General features: G+C 42.7%; 1 protein-coding gene across 4 annotated transcripts in view; it reads left to right on the top strand.

The window, feature by feature from the left end:
- The window catches only part of LOC124795251 (tubulin epsilon and delta complex protein 1-like), a 133,607-nt gene that overhangs the window by 62,888 nt on the left and 48,377 nt on the right, over window positions 1-22,342 (top strand). Inside the window, exon 1 of one of the 4 annotated variants that reach the window (XM_047259191.1) lies at window positions 20,831-20,921. The exons of the other annotated variants lie outside the window; for them this stretch is intronic. The gene's annotated coding sequence lies outside the window, so the exon portion shown is untranslated. Of the gene's footprint in view, window positions 1-20,830; window positions 20,922-22,342 lie in introns of those variants that run through there. 4 annotated transcript variants of the gene reach the window in all.

Genomic DNA, 22,342 nt, shown 5'->3' with positions numbered 1-22,342 from the left:
GGAGCCCATTAGCTCCAGTTGTAGGGAACCTCTTTACGGAGCATTTCAAGGACATCGCCTTGGACATGGCAGTTGCAAAGCCTAGTTGTTTTTATTGCTTCATCAGTGATACCTTTGTCATATGCCCAAGTTGACATGAAAAGCTCAAAGAGTCCCTGGAGTCATCAACATCCCTGACCACATGAAGTTCATAATGGAAGTACAGAAGGATGGTCCCTTGTCATTCCTGGATGTCCTTGTACGCCATAAACCCAATGGATGTCTCGGTCACGGCATTTACAGCAAGCCCACCAACATGGGTTGGTATCTGCACACCACCAACTACCACCACCCAGCACAAAAATGGTCTGTTCTGAGGACCTTGGTACATCGAGCTGAAACCGTCTCGCATGCCCCCCCCCCCTGCGGGTCCGGGGATTAGAATAGGCCCGAGGTATTCCTGCCTGTCGTAAGAGGCGACTAAAAGGAGTCCATCCCCCTCACGGGGGTAGTTAGCGCCTGCGTCCGGAGACGGACGGTTTCACGACCTATAATCGTGGTCTTTTTGGTTTTTCATTTCTCGTTTCTTCCTTCCTTTTGTTGGTTCCTTTCTTTGCTCTTCTCCACTTCACTGTCTTCCTTACTCTTTCCCTTGACTTCTCCTTGTCTTCTCATTGCCTTTTTCTCCTTGCCTTCTCATTGCCTTCTTCTCCTTGCCTTTTCATTGCCTCCTTCTCCTTGCTTTCTCATTGCCTTCTTCTCCTTGCCTTCTCTGGTCTCCGCCTCGGCGTTTGAGACAGTCTGTCCTCTTTCTCCCTCTCTCTTCTTTTTCCTCTACTTCCTTCCTCCCTGTGCGTGTCTGAAGGCCGACCCACGCGTTCGCACGCGTAGCCGGTGACGGGGTAACGCGTAAGTCCCCGCCCTGGGTAGACATGTAAGGCACGCGCGTACCCCCTGGTAAAGGCCAGGCCCGGGGAGGGGTGATTGCCTGAGCTGATACCTTCTGACCATGCCGATTGGTCCCTCCGTCTGTTTCTCGGGAGGTGTGACCTGAGGTGTAAACATTCACCTAAGGCGGGAGTGCCCTCTGAGAGGGTCCCCACAAGGAAGGAGCGCGCCATCGGAGACGCTGGCAATCATGGGGGATTCCTCCGCAATGGATTCTACTCCATCTCTTTCGACTTCGACCCAAAAACGGAAACGTGACCAGCCTACAGTGACAAAAGTACTACCGCCTGCCCCACAGTTCCTCGTAGTTTCTCGATCTGAGGACGGAAAGGATTTTTCCTCTGTCAACCCTTTCGTTATTCAGAAGGGCGTAGATGCCATAGCCGGATCTGTCAAATCTTGTACCAGGTTGCGTAACGGCACCTTATTACTAGAAACTGAGAGTGCCTTTCAGGCACAAAAACTGCTTCGGGCCACCCTCCTGTACACGTTCCCTGTCCGGGTGGAGGCCCACCGAACTTTGAATTCGTCTCGAGGTGTAGTCTATAGTAGCTCTCTCGACGGATTGACTGACGAGGAGCTTCAATCTTTCCTCGCTGAGCAGGGCGTGACGGCCGTCCATCGGGTCATGAAAAAGGTCAACAATGACCTTATACCGACCCGGACACTTTTCTTAACCTTCGATAGTGTTAAGCTGCCATCGCGCATCAAGGCGGGCTACGAGGTTATTTCTGTTCGCCCCTATGTCCCGACACCTACGCGCTGCTACCAGTGTCAGCGTTTCAATCACACTCGACAGTCTTGCTCCAATGCGGCTAAATGTGTCACTTGTGGCAGGGATGCCCATGAGGGTGACTGTCCACCTCCGTCTCCTCGTTGTGTGAACTGTCAGGATGACCATGCCGCATCCTCCCGCGACTGTCCTGTCTATAAGGAAGAACGCTGTATTCAGGAAATTCGAGTCAAAGAGAAAGTGTCCACCTCGGCTGCTCGCAAGCTATTGGCTAGTAGGAAGCCCACGCTGCTCCCAGCGGGGAAATACAGCACTGTCCTCGCCTCTCCTCGGACTACCCGGGAGGTAGCAACCCAGACATGCGATCTGACCTTCAGCACCACGGTCGTCCGTTCGGCCAGTGCTAAGATCGCGCGGTCGACGTCTCCTCTTCCTCCCATCACCCCACAGACACCAGCCACTTCCTCAGCTTCTGCTCAGTCGAAGACCCCGAAGTCAGATGCACGGGCCTTCAAGAAGGAACCATCCCGTGCAGACTTCTTCCATCCCTCGACCTCCCAGCCTTCGACCGGTACTTCCACCAAACGTCCTTCTAAAAAGGCGCATAGGAAGCACAGTTCTCCTTCTCCGCCGCGGCGCCTTTCTTCTCCTGCACCACCCAGGGGTTGCCGCCCCAGGCCGTCATCCGTTTCGCCTGGCCGCACCGCTGGTAGCCGAACATCTGGCCGTTCACCGGCGGAGGAAGCTCCCCCTCCCGGCCATCCTCCCGAGATGGCCGATGACCCTATAGACCTCATGGACGATGACTGTCCGCCTCCTGCTAGCGGCGGCAGTGCTCGCTCGAAGCCAGGCCCTAAGCGGCCTTCGAGGTGACCCCTTCTCTCATCTTCCTTTTCTTACGATGGCACTTATTAACTGGAATATTCGCAGCATTCGCCCCAACCGAGAGGACTTGAAGTTGCTGCTCCGCTTGCATCGTCCGCTCGTCGTAGCCCTCCAGGAAACGAAGCTACGCCCATGCGATCAAATTGCCTTGGCACACTACACCTCTGTGCGTTTTGACCTACCCCCTGTGGTAGGTATCCCAGCTCATGGAGGGGTTATGTTGCTGGTCCGGGATGATATTTACTACGATCCCATCACGTTGCACACCGGCCTGCAGGCAGTTGCCATCCGCATTACTCTCCCCACTTTTACGTTTTCCTTTTGTACCGTTTACGCTCCATCGTCATCTGCCGTTACCAGGGCAGACATGACGCAACTTATTGCTCAGCTACCTGCACCATTTTTGTTAACAGGAGACTTCAATGCCCACCATCCTCTTTGGGGCTCTCCCGCATCCTGCCCGAGGGGCTCCTTGTTAGCAGACCTTTTCAACCAGCTCAATCTTGTCTGCCTCAATACTGGCGCCCCTACTTTTCTTTCGGACACATCTCATACCTATTCCCATTTAGACCTCTCTATATGTACTCCCCAACTTGCACGCCGGTTTGAGTGGTATGCACTTGCTGATACATATTCGAGCGACCACTTCCCGTGTGTTATCCATCTCCTGCAGCATACTCCCTCTCCGTGCTCCTCTCGTTGGACCATCTCCAAGGCAGACTGGGGGCTCTTCTCTTCCAGGGCGACCTTTCTGGATCAAACCTTCACAAGCTGCGATCGTCAGGTCGCACACCTCACGGAAGTCATTCTCGCTGCTGCTGAATATTCCATCCCTCACCCTACTTCTTCTCCTCGTCGCGTACCGGTCCCCTGGTGGACCGCAGCATGTAGAGACGCTTTACGTGCTCGTCGACGTGCTTTACGCACCTTTAAACGCCACCCTACAGTGGCGAATTGTATTAATTATAAACGATTACGTGCTCAGTGTCGTCGTATTATTAAAGAAAGCAAGAAAGCCAGCTGGGCAGCTTTCACAAGCACCTTCAACAGTTCTACTCCTTCTTCTGTTGTCTGGGGTAGCCTGCGCCGGCTATCTGGCACTAAGGTCCACTCCCCAGTTTCTGGCTTGAAGGTCGCGAATGAAGTCCTTGTGGCCCCTGAGGCTGTCTCCAATGCCTTCGGCCGCTTTTTCGCCGAGGTTTCGAGCTCCGCTCATTACCACCCTGCCTTCCTCCCCCGCAAACAGGCAGAGGAGGCTAGGCCACCTGACTTCCGCTCCTCGAATTGTGAAAGTTATAATGCCCCATTCACCATGCGGGAACTCGAAACCGCACTTGGCCGATCACGGTCCTCCGCTCCAGGGCCTGATTCTATTCATATTCAGATGCTGAAGAACCTTTCTCCTGCGGGTAAAGGTTTTCTTCTTCGTACATACAATCGCATCTGGATTGAGGGACATGTTCCCGCATGCTGGCGCGAGTCTATTGTTGTCCCGATTCCCAAGCCGGGGAAGGACAAGCACTTGCCTTCCAGTTATCGACCTATCTCGCTTACCAGGTGTGTCTGTAAAGTGATGGAGCGAATGGTTAACTCTCGATTGGTTTGGCTGCTCGAGTCTCGACGCCTACTTACCAATGTACAATGTGGATTTCGCAGGCGCCGCTCTGCTGTTGACCATCTGGTTACCTTGTCGACCTTCATTATGAATAACTTCTTGCGGAAGCGCCCGACCGCGGCTGTGTTCTTTGATTTGGAGAAGGCTTACGACACCTGTTGGAGGGCGGGCATTCTCCGCACCATGCATACATGGGGCTTTCGCGGTCGCCTCCCTCTTTTTATTCGTTCCTTTTTAATGGATCGACAGTTTCGGGTACGTGTGGGTTCTGTCCTGTCCGACACCTTTCGCCAGGAGAATGGGGTGCCACAGGGCTCAGTTTTGAGCGTCGCTCTCTTCGCCATCGCGATCAATCCAATAATGGATTGCCTCCCAGCTGATGTATCAGGCTCCCTTTTCGTGGACGATTTTACCATCTATTGCAGCGCGCAGTGTACACGTGTCCTGGAGCGCTGTCTTCAGCGTTCTCTTGACCGTCTTTACTCCTGGAGTGTCGCCAATGGCTTCCGTTTTTCTGCCGAGAAGACGGTCTGTATTAACTTCTGGCGCCAGAAAGAGTTTCTCCCACCGTCCTTACGACTAGGTCCCGTTGCTCTCCCACTCTTGGAGACAATCAAATTTTTAGGCCTTACCTTTGACAGGAAACTTAGCTGGTCTCCACATGTGTCATATTTGGCCGCCCGTTGTACCCGTTCTTTAAATGTCCTCCGTGTTCTCAGTGGTATGTCGTGGGGAGCGGATCGAACCGTCCTACTTCGTCTATATCGGTCGATCGTCCGCTCCAAGCTGGATTATGGGAGCTTCGTATACTCCTCTGCACGGCCATCCATCTTACGCCGCCTCAACTCCATACAACATCGGAGTTTACGACTTGCGATCGGAGCATTTTATACCAGTCCCGTAGAGAGTCTTCATGCTGACGCTGGCGAATTGCCACTCACCTACCGGCGCGATATACTGCTTTGTCGGTATGCCTGTCGGCTACTGTCAATGCCCGACCATCCGTCTTATCGTTCCTTTTTTGACGACTCTCTTGACCTTCAATACGGGTTGTATGTCTCTGCCTTGCTACCCCCTGGAGTTCGCTTTCGTCGCCTCCTTCAACACCTTCATTTTTCACTCCCTGCAACCTTTCGAGTGGGCGAGAGCCGCACGCCACCTTGGCTCCAGGCTCAGGTCCGCGTTCACCTCGACCTCAGCTCGCTCCCAAAAGAGGTCACCCCCGGTTCGGTCTACCACTCCCGTTTTTTGGAACTTCGTTCGAAGTTCATCGACATGACTTTCATTTATACAGATGGCTCTAAGACCAATGACGGGGTCGGGTGTTCCTTTATTGTCGGGGCACAAAGTTTCCAATACCGGCTCCATGGCCATTGTTCGGTCTTCACAGCTGAGCTCTTTGCCCTCTACCAGGCTGTTCTTTACATCTGCCGCCACCGACATTCTGCTTATGTCATCTGCTCAGATTCCCTGAGCGCCATCCAGAGCCTCAGTGATCCGTACCCGGTTCACCCTTTCGTACACCGGATCCAACGCTCTCTTCAGCAGCTGGTGGACGTCGGTACACCGGTTAGCTTTATGTGGGTTCCTGGCCATGTCGGTATCCCTGGGAACGAAGCTGCAGATGCCGCAGCCAAGGCTGCGGTCCTCCAGCCTCAGACAGCTTCTTGTTGTGTCCCTTCGTCCGATTTTAGCAGGGTCATTTGTCGGCGCGTTGTGTCGCTGTGGCATGCTGATTGGGCTGCACTTACCGACAACAAGCTTCGGGCCTTAAAACCTCTTCCCGTGGCTTGGACGTCCTCCTCACGCCCTTCTCGGCGGGAGGAGGTCGTTTTAGCAAGGTTAAGAATTGGACACTGCCGGTTCAGCCATCGCCATCTGCTGACGGCGGCGCCGGCGCCGTTCTGCCCATGTGGGCACTTGCTGACGGTTAGACACATTTTAATGTCCTGTCCAGATCTTACCACACTGCGCCTCGATCTTAACCTGCCTAATACTTTAGATGCCATTTTAGCGAATGACCCACGAGCAGCTGCTCGTGTTCTTTGTTTTATCAAATTGACAAACCTTGCTAAGGACATTTGATGATGTTTTTTAATCCTATGCCTGTCAGTCTGTCTTTTATTGTGTTTTCCCTTTTAGTTGTTGTTGTCAACTTGTGCCTCGCGGTGCATTCTTAGAGTAGTCAGGGCGCTAATGACCATTGAATTTGTGCGCCCAAAAAAAAAAAAAAAAAAAAAAAAAAAAAAAAAAAAAAAAAAAAAATCTCGCATGCCGAAAACCTGCCGAGGGAACTGACCCACTTACTTAAAGTTTCAAGGAAAACGGTTACAACAAGAAACAATTTTCTCAAGCCGTTTCTGGTAAGCCATGAAAGCAGAAGAGCTCTGAAGAAGACATGAAGAAGATTGTGTTTTACTGTTTTGCAGCTGAATAATAGGGAAGATTAGCTGGTTCCTGAAGAAACATAAAATTGGTACAGTCTTCAGATTCGGTAACTAATGAAGCCTGTGAAGGATGATGATAGCCCACAGAACACAGGGCATATACAAAATACTGTGTAGGTGTCAGCAGTTTTATGTTGGTCCAACTGTGCATACTACTGAACAGCATCACATAGTACATGGAAGGTGTTTCCGCCTACGCTATCCTGAAAAATCAGCTGTTGCAGAACGTGCACTGGAAGACAGACACCGAATTGCATTCGATGATATTTCTATTATTAAACCAACCAAAGGCTTCTGAGATAGCGTAATACATTAAGCAATAGAGATGAAAGTATTGGACAAAATGGTGGACTGCAACTGAGTATGGCCCGAGATCCTGTGGTCGGGGAGTTGGAGGTGCAGCAGTCATGCAGCCAACACATTGCCATACGTGCCACAGGACTAGGCACCAGTGATGTCACTTACGGCAGCGTGGGTAAATAAACACAGCGGCTGCATTCAGACAACAGTCAACCAATTAACAATGACAGAGGAGATCTCTGCTGAAAGCTCATGGGCAATTAATCACTCGATGTGTGTAACCCGAGAGCATTTTATCAATGGATATCGCTTTAAAAGCATGCATTCATACATTATTTCCATCTATTTAAATTTAGATTTGTATGTCTATAAAGTATGTCCTGATCTGATGAAAAACTTTTGGGTTCTCAGCCAGCTAGTCCCATCACAAAACCCCTTTAATTTGGAAACAGTCTTTGCTTAACAATTTGAAGAAGTGTATGACATTTCCAGAAGTGAAGGTGTTTTACAGCACACTAAATTCAACAGCTTGAGTTAAAGACTATCAAATGCACACCACACTTTTATGGTAAATCAGTTTGGCAAAATTGTGAACTTAACAGACTTTGTCAAAACTCTGAAGCACCATGAAAACCCATCTTGTGAATCGCACATCTTCGTCGTTTGCTTCACTGACACATAAGTGTCTGTAAGCTTAACATGAGCAACAGTTTAAATTAGCTTTCCTTGTCTTGTATTGAAACAGATCTGATTTTCTTTGAAATGTGTCCATAACAAAATATGATTTGTGGATGAGATTGCTTTTGCTTTGAATAATGAAATGTGACTTATTAAAGTATTCCATGGTGTCAACAAGAAAGGAAAAATGAAAATCATTGCAAAACAAAAATTCTTACATTGTGAGTCAAAACGTAAATATTGGTTTAGAAGCATATTGGTCCTCCAATACAGCTGTGATTCTGCTTGGTATTTAATGGCCATGTCCTTGGTAGGTTTCCCTGAGTATTTGACAACATACATGTTACACAAGACCTGTAAATTATGGGATGGTGGTCTGTCGGCATGGAGGTGGTGCCTGCTTGCGTCCCTGGTGTGTTCTGTTGGTTTTAGATCTGCCGTGTGTTCTATTGGTTTTAGATCTGCCGTGTGTTCTATTGGTTTTAGATCTGCCGTGTGTTCTATTGGTTTTAGATCTGCCATGTGTTCTATTGGTTTTAGATCTGTCACGCCTGATTGTCTAGTGGTAAAGCACTTGACTGGACACCAGAAGGTCGTGGGATTGAATACTGGTTGGACCTTGGATTTTTCAGTCTGTCTTTTAATCTAGCCTTCAGCTCTCAACGCTGTGAGGAATCGCCAGAACTAACATGTGATTCAGATTTCACATTAAATTGTAGGTTCCTTTTCACTCATTGGATAACTGGGGTAGGTTAGGGACACACACATTAGATCAAATTGCAGCCAAGACATCAACATGAATTCACTCTCTTGCTCCTCAAACCAGTACAGCACTATTCTGGCCTTGTGACACAGTTAGTATACTGCTGAAAGCTGCAGTCTCCACTGTGGAAGACTTAAAACATGAAGGGATGGAGGTAGTCTGTAATAATGTAGACAGCTGCTGTAATGCCTTCAGTTCGTATCACATGTCCACGTGGCATAATACTGCTCCCACTGACCTGTGTCCATGTCGGAGTAGGCCTACATGTTTCAAGCAGCCTTTTGCCTCGATGGTGGCATATTGGGACATAACCTTTATCTGGTGTAACAAGACTTGATTTATTTGACCAGGCGATAAGTTTCCACCAACTTAGGGTCCAACTTCAATATTCTGTGCACACTGCAACTGTAATTGAAAATTTTGTTGGGTCAACATGGGAACATGTAGGGGCACTATGCTGCCGGTCACTATCTTCAATAATGAGTGTTGAATGGTGCATTCCAAAACACTTGTGCTTGCACCAGCATTTTATTCTGTCATTACATCTGTCACAGATTACCACTTGTGGCTTTACAGAGTGGGCAAGTCTCCTTCCATAGATGCTTAACACAGTAGCACGCAACCAGCTGACCAGCTTTGCCATTTCAGATATGGTTGTTCTCAGGAGCCAGGCCGTAACAATCTGCACAATGCCAGTTAGGTCTGTGTTTTAATCCCGTGAAAGAGAATAGCAACCAGACTACTTGTACAAACATACCAATGTTTTCTATGTTATTATATTCAATCAACTGGTTGCACGCAATTTTTTTTAACACATTAAACAGGTTTCGATAGTTTTAAGACTATCTTCATCAGAATGGTAAATGTATAAGTATGATTTTTATTATTGACTCATGGAACACAAACATATCATTTGACGAGAACATTGTTTCTAAAATTTTAAAGTTACGTGATTTCATGTAACTTTTACCATTCTGATGACGATAGTCTCAGAACAATCGAAACCTGGTTAAAAAAATTTTGTGCAACCGGTTGCCTGATTATTACATTGTATGTAATTGCACACATGGTTGCTGATTTCACAGCTACAAAATGTTTGAAATATCATGTTCTATGTTAATTTATTCAGCACGTCATTGTTCTTCTGAATAAGCTTATACTTTCAAATACTGTGTGCTGTCTGAACAGAACATTTTGACAACATCGAGCAAGTATTTGTCCAAGAATTCACTATTTGCAAATGCTGTGTTCTGTTTTACATTGTGACAGCCACAGCAGAATTAGTATTTATTTACTGCCTGCTCGTTTTGTTATTTATGGTAAAAATATTGAATTTCTTGTTTAATTGAATGATGGTTTGGCTACGTTTTTGCATCCAAGCATCTTCAAAAAGTTCAATGTAACACCAACAATGTTTTACGTTGTGGTGCTCAAGATTGTGATCTCTGGTGTTATATCTGTGTTTCAAATTATCTGATAGCTTTCGTGCCTAAATTTGGGAAAAAAGTAACAAAAAATACGAAGTTACCAACTTTTTATTAGATTTTTGACACTCCTGTAGTAGACTGGGCCCATAATATTAAATCTGCCACAAAAGTGATCAGAATGTCTGAACAGTTTGTCTAAATATCTGATACCTGTTTCATGGAATAAAAGAAAATCCAAGTGCCTTAAAAGCATAAAGTGTGGAAATATTTCTCATTCTGCCTTTTTTACTGTCAGTTAACCTGGAGTGGTTGAATGTGATCTTCGGTGGGTGTTATATTGTGAACTAGAATGGCTTGATTGCCATACCACAGTAGACAACACTATTTGGAAGCCAAAGACAGGCTGACACTCAGTGTAACAGTAGGTATCAAAATTAATCAACATTGCTGAGATGATTTGAAACTAAAATTGGTTATACTGACTGCCGTGCATAATTAGGGTGTGATGCAGGGTCATTTCTGTAATGGTTTTTGATTGTGCTACAAAGGCATACGAATTTTAGATTATCTTTAATATTGCAAGCATAGAACTATTTCATACTACGTGGGTAGCTAAAATCTGTTGTGCTAGTTGACACAGGTCAAACAATATTATTAATTTTGTGGATTTGCAAGAATATATTAAATTTGGTGACACTCATCTGATAATGTTAATAACATTGGTGAAGGAAGATCAAAATTTCCAGGTTCAACTGAAATTTAAAACAATAAGGAGAAGTTGAAGGCATTATTTCAGTTTCTCCCTGAAAGACAAAAACTGGTATAAAGCAATGCCTAATGAATAAAAATCCTCATTAAAATTGAAACATGGAGTATTGTAAAACTTACAAAGAATATAAAACCTTGAACCAATCACTGGATATTGTGTCAAAAGCAAGGCGGACATTATAAAGCCACATTAGCTGCAAGAAATGTTGATTAGGATGACAGAATTCACTATTAAGAAACTTTTAGTCATGTGGCATGCTACTATTGAACTAGATTACTCCTTGTGATTTGATTTACACAGGGAGACAAAGCAATGGTGCTCTTAGCCTGCTGTTGCCTGAACCAAGATGAGCTTATTGTTCAGTTACTCTCTCTGTCATTCTAATAAAAACAGCCTGTAACCTTAAAAAATAGTAGGGGACTCTTTATTAGGTTTTCAGGAATTAATGACCCATATATTCAGTGTCTTTTGGCCTCTAATGCTTCACACTGAAAGATTAAATATAGTACAGTTTCATCCTCCTTACTGCTGGTATACACTTATGAGCTTCTTTCTCTATGCCCATCATCTGCAAGTGCTTTCTGAAGTTACCATGGTCATTATTAGCCCTACCTTGAGTTTGATGTGTTTCCTGTTCAATACCAGGATTGCAGAACTTGTCTTAAAATGTGGCTTTGGCATTATTAGCTTGCCATGTTTTCGTTTTTGTATCTTAGCCCAGTATTCTGTAAGCTGGCTCCTAATACAGCTACATAGATTTCATTTTACCATTGCCTTAGTTACGGTCTAGACAGCTTCTGATTTGACAGATGGAGTTGTGTCTCCTGTCGTGGCCAGCCTATCAGCTTGTTCATTACCACTAATTCCTGAGTGAGTGACAAGGGACCTACAAAAAGTGTATGCTTTTGGTTTACCCTAGCCCCACAAGTGATTCATGCCATTCTGCAACAATCTTTGATCTTTTTTTGCAGGGGCTGATAGAGATTTCAGAGCTGTGCGGCTGTATGATTGTATGTAGATGCCACAATCCTTGTTACACCTTCGTAGATTCTCCTCCATGCACCCTCTGATGAGATTACACCTTAATGTTTCAGCTACAAATAAAATGGAAATAACTTTTGATGTTAAGACTGGTTTTTATACAGTGATGTGCAAGATGAGGTTTGCAAGAATCATTCTGACTGATTCAATGAAGGTGCAAATAGTTTGTAAGCCGAAGAAGAGAGTATGTGAGAAGGTGGGAGACGAGGTACTGGTGGAATTAAGGCTGTGAGGACAGGCCGTGAGTCGTGCTTGGGTAGCTCAGTTGGTAGAGCACCTGGCTGCAAAAGGTGAATGTTCTGATTTTGAGTCTCGGTCTGGCACATTGCCAGGAAGTTTCAGAGAGTACATGGTCTAAAATAAGCTCCAGAGAACTGGAATGAGAAATTTTCTAGTGACATTTGGATTATTGTGTGTACCACATTGAAGACAGAAGCATTATTATAGCACTTGCTGTTACCTGCTGCTTTGCTAGCATGTCAGTAGTTTTGTTATGATGGATGATGATGATGAGTAAGTAACCTAGTAATTTTATGACACATCTGAGTATATAGTGGTATAGAGACATATGTATAAAGAAATGTATACAGTGCCAGTATGTTGGTACATAATGAATCTGTTTGTATTATTTTGCTGTATGTCGAATCTGAAAGCATGCATTATATTTTGTAATTATACAGGACTCTTCAAAAAGAAGGAATACATTTCAAACATTTATTGAAAATTGAAATTTTTACGCATTCAATGTGAGCGTCACACGACAAATATCAAAACGGTGGCTCATTTCCCGCTACACATGAAGCAGCTCATCTCTCGTTATTGAATTCACAGCTTCAACAATGCGATAAAGCAGACTTTCAAGAGTGTCGGACATAGTGGGGAGAAAAACATGTTCTTTTACGTAACCCCACAGGTAAAAGTCACAAGGTGTGAGGTCTCGTGACCTGGGAAGGCACCAGTGATGCTCATCTTCTGCTCCTCCTCCTTCCAATGTAACATCCCAAGCCTCACACTTGTGGCTTTTATCGGGGGGGGGGGGGGGGGGGGGGGGGGGGGGTATGTAAAACATCACATTTTTATCACCTGTATGCCCAACACTCTTGAAAGGCTACGATATCAGCTGCTTCAGGTGTGGCAGGAAATGAGCCACCGCTTTCATATTTGTCATGTAACACATGGTGCTCACATTGAATGCATAAAAATTTGAACTTTTATCTTTCCAGGAATATTGAAATTGTGTTTCTATCTTCCATAGTTTGGAAGCAATGAATGTTTGAAATCTGTTCATTCTTTTTGAATAGCCCTGTATATAAAAACAAAGATGATGTGACTTACCATACGAAAGCGCTGGCAGGTCGATAGAAACACAGACAGACACATACATAAACACAAAATTCTAGCTTTTGCAACCAATGGTTGCTTCATCAGGAAGGAGGGAAAGATGAAAGGATGTGGGTTTTAAGAGAGAGGGTAAGGAGTCATTCCAATCCCGGGAGCGGAAAGACTTACCTTAGGGGGAAAAAAGGACAGGTATACACTCGCGCGCGCACACACACACACATATCCATCCGCACATACACAGACACAAGAAGCATCTTCTTCTTTTTCCAGTGTTAGTTTCCTTTTCACTGGTCTTTTCTTCCCTTTTGCTGCATGTTGTAGGCTTTTCTCTATTCTTCCTGCACCTCTTCATCTTGCTTCATCAATTAGGCGCATTGTGGAAATGGTGTTGTGTCCTAAACGTTTCAGCACATCATATTTGATAATGTTTCCTTCATTGTATGTTGCCACTGCATCAAACACTCCAAAATGCAATGTTTTTATCTGTAGAAACACTCTTTTGGGAATCCTGATCCAAATTAAATTATTTACACTTTCAGTTGGATTTTATGTAGACACTTTTCCAATAAACTTGGCTGTGATAAATCTCTGAATATGGGCTTAATTACATCAATTACAGCATTTGGCAAACTGTTTTATGGGTATATTCCTTTCCTGATTGGCACTTACACCATGAGTCATCACCTGTGGGGCACAATGCATGTTGTGGGTGCTAATTTGTTGATGCAGTATGAAAAAATAATGCCCATTGTGCTCTCCTCATATGCTCAATGCTTCTTTTATTTTGTCTAATTGCACATCCATAATACCTCTGCAATCTATCAATTGCTTCATCTGTCAATCTTCCTCTTCCTCCAAGGGTCTTACCATCACTAAACTTTTGGGATCCTGATATCTGCTTTAGTTTGCGCAAGTGAGCCCCCATGCGCTTCTGCACATGTCCAATGCACTCCTGTTTTTTAATGTGAATTTCATTGCCATAAGGTTTGAGTTGCTCTATAGCTTTACATCCCTTAGAATCACCATCTCCTAGATAGTTAGTGTATCGTACATTATACCACTCCTGTGATCTGGAAAAAATTGCTTTCACTACTTCTACTTCCATCGCTCCACTCATGCCGTGAAAATTTGCTTCACAACTCTCACTATGTTCATCCTTGGTATTGCCCTTACATCAAAAATGTTTTGAGAGATTAGCAACATCAGTTACTTTGCAACTGTCTCCACTGATAGCTGTCACAACTCCATTTAGAGATTTATGGCCTCTAAATGTTGTCATGATCCATCCAAAGCAACCGTTAAATCTCTACAATTCCCATTATCTATCACATCTTCAACTGCTTTCTTCATTGTTGCTTGAGCAATATCTCAGCAGAAGATCCCACCAATCCATTATAAAATCCAAACTTCGTTGGTGGTTTTGGCAAGTTCATAATTCCACATAACATTGTCCCTGCAGCACTGCCCTTGCCAATGCAATGTAAGCCATACACTAGTCTATCATACACCTTCTTTCCACTATTACCACTACACTTCAATAACGTTTTACATGCCAAACAAATGTGTGCAGTTATTTTCAGTTCCAGTCTTCTTTCTTTGCAAACTTGGCATAATACGTTATGTTTCAAAATATTTGAGGGGAAGGAAATGTTGATTATTTCATTCACATCATTACTGACACTTTCATAGTTTTCAAATTTTTCTTTGCTGTCTCAAAGTTTCTTGCTGGAAGAAGTTCTATCACATTCATTTGGAGTAGTCGGTGAAGCAGTCCAAGCAGCATCTCCCTTCCGAACAACAAAAGATTTCTTCTTCCACTCATTGTGCCTTTTCTTAAACACTCGATTGCTGAAACTGGGCATATTGATATCCACAAATCAAATACGTAAAACAGGTATGAGCAAAATTCATCAAATATGCAAAATTGAACAGCTAAACAACACAAAGCAAACTCCACAAGTCAACACACACGGTGTAAAAAACGCTGTACCAGGTATAGCGTTTATGTTTACCGATATGAACAGTCACTTGTCACAGAGATAAAGCCGTACAACGTTGGAAAATAAAACACTAATTACGCAAAAATACCCTGCTTGTAGCTAGAGAGCCTGTATAGGCTCTCTACTAGCAGCCAGCGAGCGGCGCCGTCAGAGGTGACACACAAAGTCGCTACAAACGTTTACGCGGCGCGTCAACTTTGCAGCGATGAAAAACACACTTACAAGAGTTAAACTTGATTTGTTTCTTTCAGAAAACTCCAAATAATTTTGTAATGAAAAAAAAAACCTTAATTTTGTCATTTTCATCATTACGGTTCCCCTTAAATGATTTGATTTGATTTATTTCGTGTTCCATAGGTCCAACTGTGTTGGATACACAAGGACATGGAACGAGTCAGTTTTTACAAATACAATCTGATAATCTTATAGCATATACAGAAATTTGAGTACATAATTATAAAAAAAATTATACAGTAAATTCTTTGGACAGCAAAACAGAAAATACATATTTTCTTAGAATCATTAAAACACTACAGAAAACAGATACAGAGCACACACAGATACAGAGCTCAGGTTAAATAACATTCTTAGTGGCATTATGTCAACTTGTATTATATAATATTAAAATTTATTTAGTTAAAATTCATCTAGACTGTAAAAAGCTTTTTCTCGCAGAAATATTTTTAGTGCTTTCTTAAACTTACTCTTGTTATGAATCTCTGTCTTTATTTCGGGAGGAAGAGCATTGAAGAGTTTTGCTCCAGTTTAGTGGACACTCTTTTGTGCCAAGCTCAAATTTCTGAGCTTGCTGTGTATGTCATTCTTCCTCCGTGTGTTATGCTCATGATAATTACTGTTTGGTTGAAATATCTCTATATTTTTACAAATAAAACGCATGAGAGAAAAAATATATTGGCATGTAGTTGTGTATATTTTAAGTTTACAAAAACTATTTCTACACGAGTCTCTTGGACGCAATCCACAAATAATTCTTAAAGCTTGCTTCTGTGCAATGAACACTTTCCTTGCTAATGGCTGGTTGCCCCAAAAAGTAATTCCATACTCAATGAGAGAATGAAAATAGTCATAGTATGCCACTTTTGCAGTGTTAGGTTCAACACATGTAGTGACAACCCGTAAAGCATAGGTAGCAGAGCTAAGCCTCTTACAGAGATCAATAATATGTGAAGACCAGTTCATTTTCTTGTCAATGTGCACTCCAAGAAATTTTGTTGTTTCCATTCATACTATTGGTTGATTACCACATGTCACACTTATCTCTCTCTCTTTTTCTGTTTTTGTACAGAATTGAATAAAGCTGGTCTTAGTGGAATTTAATGAGAGGCCATTCACCTTGAACCAATTAACCACATCTGAGAGTATGTGATTAATGTGTTCCTGAAGATTGTTGTCTGTTCTACTGCTCATAAAAATTGTGGTATCATCAGCAAATAAAGTTAATTTACACGGCAGGCTTGTACATGATGGTAGATCATTTATAAAAATCAAGAATAATAGTGGCCCAAGAATTGAACCCTGAGGCACTCCACATGTAATGGAACTCCATTCAGAATCTAAGGAAGCGTCACAAACTCCACCCGAGCTATTCGAGACAACTTTTTGTTTTCTGTCTTGGAGGTACGACTGCAGCCAATTGCCTGCAACACTTATTCCTACTAATTTTGCTTTTTGCAAGAGAATCTGGTGATAAACACAGTCACACGCTTTGGATGAATCACAGAAGACACCAAGTGCTAGCATTTTTTCATTAAGGGTTTCTAGGACTTCATTTGCAAGTGCGTAGACTGCGTCTTCTGTTGAACGGCCCTTTTGAAAGCCAAATTGGCTCTTGCTGAGAACTCCATTCTTCAGGAAACGATCAGTAATTCTTACATGTATTAGATTTTCTAGAATTTTGGAGAAAGCTGTCGGCAAAGAGATAGGTAGGTAGTTAGTTCAGCTTCATTGCCCTTTTTGTACAAGGTCTTCACAATGGCATACTTAAGTCTACTGGAAACAACACCTTTCTGAAGGGAAGCATTGAAAATATGACAGAGAATGTCCCTTATCCACACACAAGAATATTTCAATAAATTACTAGATATATTATCAACCCCTGCAGGGTTCGTACTTTTTAGAGACATGATGATTTTTTTGAATTTCTTCTACAGTGATGGGATTAAGGTGCATTTCTGAAATTGTGTTTGAATATACTGCTTGACAGAGTTACAGCTTCATCAATATTGGGCTTGCAACCAATCTGTTGAGTTACTGATAGGAAGTGTTTATTAAAAATATCAGCCACCGTTTTGGGGTTATCTACTAGGGTCCCTTCATATCTGATTTTATTTACATCTTCTTTGCTTGTTGTATCTCTTCCTGTTTCTTTTTTTACAATGCTCCATTTTTTAAAATTAGAATTATCTATTTTCTTCCCATAATAAAGGGCTTTTGATTTCCGTACTAGTTTCTTCAAAAATTTACAGTATAATCTATAGTGTCCCATTTTTCTACATCTTTACAGAATCTTATTGCAGCATAAGTTTCCCTTTTGGTTTTACTTGACTGTTTTATACCTTTTGTAATCCAAGGCTTACTTACAGAATTGGAAGCACTGTTTCTGACCCATTTCTTGGGAAATATTTCTTCATAAAGAGCACAGAATTCATTTATAAAACAGTTAAATTTAGTATCAACATCATCATGGCTATATACTAAAGACCAATCCATTTGCTGCAAGCTGTGGTTGAAAGTTCCTTTTGCCTCTTCATTCATTACTCTTATGAATTTCCATTGAGGAAATTCTTTTTTGAACCAATTAACATCATAAAGAGCAAGAATTTGTCTATCATGATCTGAAAGCCCACTTATAACCTGCCTGACAATATAATTCTGATGTCTACTTACATCTAAAAAAATGTTGTCTATCATGGTTTGGCACTCGGATGTAATTCTTGTTGGGAAGTTTATTACTGATGTCAGATTATGTAAGGTCATCACAATCTCAAAGTCTGTTTTATTCTTATTTTCTGTCATAAAGTTTATATTGAAATCATCTAAAACTACAATATCCTTTGCTTTTGAAAGTAACCCTGACAGGAGTAGTTCCATTGAATGCAGAAAAGTTTTTATGTCACCCGAAGGAGCCCTGTAGACAGCCAACACTATTATTGGGTAAAATTTAGTTATTATTTCTGTGGCACATGCCTCAAATTGTTCCACACAATGTTTCTTAATATCTATAGCTTTGTATGCTACACTATCCTTAACATAAACTGCTACTCCACCTTTATCTTTACTTTCCCTACAGTAGTACGTTACTGAACTATTAACTTACTATAGGTGGCAAGGCACATTTATCAGTAACATGGTGCTCAGTTAAGCACAAAATCTAAGCATTATTTATACTGTCCTTTTCACTAATGTTAAAAAGAAGTTGATCTGTTTTGTTTAAGAGGCCCCTTATGTTTTGATGGAAGAAAGAGATACCTTCCTCTTGCTTTTTCATTCTATTAGTGCTGTTACCTGACTGAGAATCCATTGGAGTCCGTCTTGAGACAGGAGAGAGGAGACGCTTGACACTACCTACTGTTGTCCCTTCTTTTTCTTCAGGCCCACACACAAAAAATCGTTGAGATGAGGAGGCGGCTCAGCATTTCTTCTGTCCAACAGCCTTCTATTTGTTTTTGTTGTTGATGGTGATGCTGTTTCTGAAGCTTCAAATGTTGGTTCTGCCACTGCTGCTGTTTCCTTGTGAACTTGGAGTCTTCTCGTTTTTCTTATTTTCATCTAAAATAATATTTGGATGATGAGGAACAGTAGTTCTTTTGTCGTTGAAATCGATGTCCACTGTTCTTTCTGTTAAAATTTCGTCTTTTTTTTACATGTTTTGCTGGTGCTGATGATGTTTCTAATGCATTTACCTTTTTTTGAAGTGTTTTCGTTATGGAGTCAGGCGATGGCGATGCAATTATCGTTTTGGTTTTGAATATATTTTTGTGGTTTTTTATTACCTTGGTTATCAGGCTTGTCAGATATTCTTTCCCCAAGCCATTCAGGTGAAGTCCGTGTTGCGTGTGGAATCTACGTCCAATACTGCTTATATCAACGCATATCACGTTTTTAAAATGTCTGCAGATTTTTGAAAAACTGATTGTTGGCACTTTTTATTTCCCTGTTAACACATGACCATCTTACAAGATCATAGCGATGCGGAATATTGACAGGTATTACGTTAGTGTGAGTGAGGTTCCTCAGACACTGTTTAAGATCGCGCGTTGCACTCGCTGTTTCATTTTTGTAGACGTCGTTTGCGCCTCCCAGAAGTACAACGAAGTCTTTATCATGCGGATTTTTTGCCTCTGCGGCTACGGTCATTTTTTTTAATTTCGCTAAGTGGGGCTCCCGGTTTCACTGTACCACACGAATATGTTTTAGTTGTTTCTTTTAGTTTACTCGCAAGTCCACGACCATGGCTGTCTGAAAACACAAACCGTTTGCTGTTATTGGAGATCACAGTGTGCGAATGGTTTTGTATTGTTTCACTAAACACTTCGGCACAATTTTGGTCGGCACATTTACATTGACCTCATTCACGGTTGTTTGCGTCAGTAAATTTTCTTCTCTTACCTTATTCCCCGCAGTGCCTTTATGCTTTTCCCATCGTTCATGCGAACTATAAGTTCCATTTTCACTATCGGCGGTTGAAAGTACTCGAAATGTGTTTTCGTGCACAAAGCTTGCGTAACTTTCGCAGGTTTTCCGAATTTGCACTTTGGTCTTGCTGTTTTTGCACTTTACATTTGACCACTTTTCCGTAACGGGCGAACTATCTCGCGCGAGTTTTAGCGTGTTCAGTTCACTATTTTCTTTTTGTATTTTCGAAATGTCCGTTTTCAAACTGCCGATTATGAACTGTAAGCTTGTTATGCGTTCATTCAGTTTCTTGATTTCGTCCTTACAATTTTCACACGATTTCTTTTTTACGGCAAAATTTGTTTTTCTGGAAGGACACTTGTTTAACTTTTACTGTAGCCGCCATCTTGAACATGTGAGTGTTCAAGTGTCTTGAATGTTGTAACACACACCTGATGCTCATCATCTAAATTGCGATGGGCTTCTGACTAGCACTGTTGATATTTTTAAAATGGTAATTTCCAAGAATGATTGCCAATCGAAGTCGAGGGGCCCAAACGATACATATCGAGCGTTCGATCGTAAATCGATAATGCGACGCTGGTGGCGGGCGTTACGAGTATGTTTACGTTGGTCACTACTATAATGACAAAAGAAAACCGTTACAAGAATACTTGTCACTGCAAAGGACACGACTTACCTTACTCGTCGTCGGTGTTGTCGTCATTACAGTGGTCTGGATGGATAATTTGGATGAGTCGAACCATGTATTCGTCCTGCAACTCGTTCGTTTTCCACACTGTCCGCAATGAAAGTGTAACGTTATTTCAGCATCGAAACTGTTCTTACGAACACCACAGACTACACAGTCCCTTCTCTCCTCGTCTGGTAGTATTCCATATTTTCGAAAAAGTCTTAACAATTTTCTACGCTGGATAAACATGGAATTAGATTCCTCCTTGAGAGAGAATCCGCCGAAGAAACGTCACGTACAACAGACATCGAACTCACTAACGACGTAAGTCGTCTGGGTTTCCGTAGCAACTCACGAATAATTCGCAGATGTATGTAATTTAGAGCAACTAAGGGGACGATGCAAAACAGAAAAAAATGACCATCACAAATAATTGATCAGAACACCCGCTAGCGCAGTCGCATGATACATTTACGATCGCGCGCTCGATATGTATCGTTTGGACCCCTCGACTTCGATAGGCAATCATTCTTGGAAATTAGCAGTTGTAGTGTCAAAATTACGTGATGAAGTCAACGTTGCAGTTTCTGTTGGTAGCGCCGAGAGTCGATTGCGTCAGCGTTTCCTGTTACGTGCTCCACCTACGGCAAAGACCAATCTTGTCATGTAGGTATTTGTTCATCTCTTTCAGCTACTGTTTCTGAAGAATGCCGATGTGAAGAAACAACACAATAGTTGCATTAAAATATTTTTTTTTATTATTCAAGTGGTATGCTATTTCTTCACATTGGAAATCTTGTTATTCTATTCCCCCCCCCGTGCAATCGGAGTTCTTCTTTTGTGCCACCTCTACTTGTTTCACACAGTCAAAGAAAGAGACTGGACATGATGAAAGCTTATATATATATATATATTGGAAATATTGACTTTTTTAATGTCTCTGTACCTGTTAAGGCAGCCTGACATTCTGTATCCAAGTTCCGGCAGACATGATGTTGCTCTCAGGTTTGCTGGATTTGAGTGACTTTTGTAGCTTGAGCTCTCTTAGAACTATGCGCTAAATCGGACTTTGCGACCCTGATAGTGTAGTTTGAAATATGGCTCGCGGGCTTACCGGCCTATTTTGTTGTTGTACCTCCGCCAAAACTCTCCAGCAGTGCCAGGTGGTGTAGCAACTCAATGTCATAAACCACGCGCGCGATAACATCAGATTTGCACTGTCACGGAATAATCTATGGACACTGTCTCCAGCTTCATTTGTATGCCACAAACGTGTACCATATTTAAAAATGTTAATGATATGAGAGAGATACAATTTTCTCCCGTAACCTATGGTCATCCTCAGCGTTCAATCTCTCTGCTTACCAAATACCACCAAAATCGGTTCAGCAGTAGAGTCGTGAAAACGTAACAAAGTGAATTACTCTTTCAATTGATAATAGTGATATTAGTATGGAAGTATGGATTGAACAAGTTGAGAATCGAATAAGTATTGTATTGATTATTTTGAATCGTATTGTGTAGAACATATCAATGAATATGTAGGGACGTCGGGCGTAATATGAAACAGTTAATCAGCTGATCGGCCGGCGTATGTCAAAAGGGTTCGCGCACTGACCGCCAGGAGAGCTGTGAGACGCTTTCTCCTAGAGAGCCTACTTTCTCCTTGCTGCAGCGCGCGCTGCTTGAATTTAATAATTTGCTTTAACTTTTAGTATTCCTGTTACTGTTTTCCTCACTTAGTCACCAAAAACTGGTTGCACTGGAAAGTTTCATAATGTTCTTCCTGCTATTATGTCAACTTAAAATAAACTTCTTGTCTAAATAAAGTGTTAAGCAAGAATTATACGTCGCGCGTATCTTATTCTCGTTGCGGACAAGAACACGATAATGAGATCGCAATCGTGCGGTAGCGTTCTCGCTTCCCGCGCCCGGGTTCCCGGGTTCGATTCCCGGCGTGGTCAAGGATTTTCTCTGCCTCGTGATGACTGGGTGTTGTGTGATGTCCTTAGGTTAGTTAGAGGGGGCTGATGACCATAGATGTTAAGTCCCATAGTCTCAGAGCCATTTTTGAACGAGATCGCAAG

This window comes from Schistocerca piceifrons, chromosome 4, assembly GCF_021461385.2.
Source record: "Schistocerca piceifrons isolate TAMUIC-IGC-003096 chromosome 4, iqSchPice1.1, whole genome shotgun sequence".
In the NCBI taxonomy this organism is placed as follows: domain Eukaryota; kingdom Metazoa; phylum Arthropoda; class Insecta; order Orthoptera; family Acrididae; genus Schistocerca; species Schistocerca piceifrons.
Note: the sequence above shows the minus strand (reverse complement) of the source record. Positions and strands in the feature narration are given on the sequence as shown.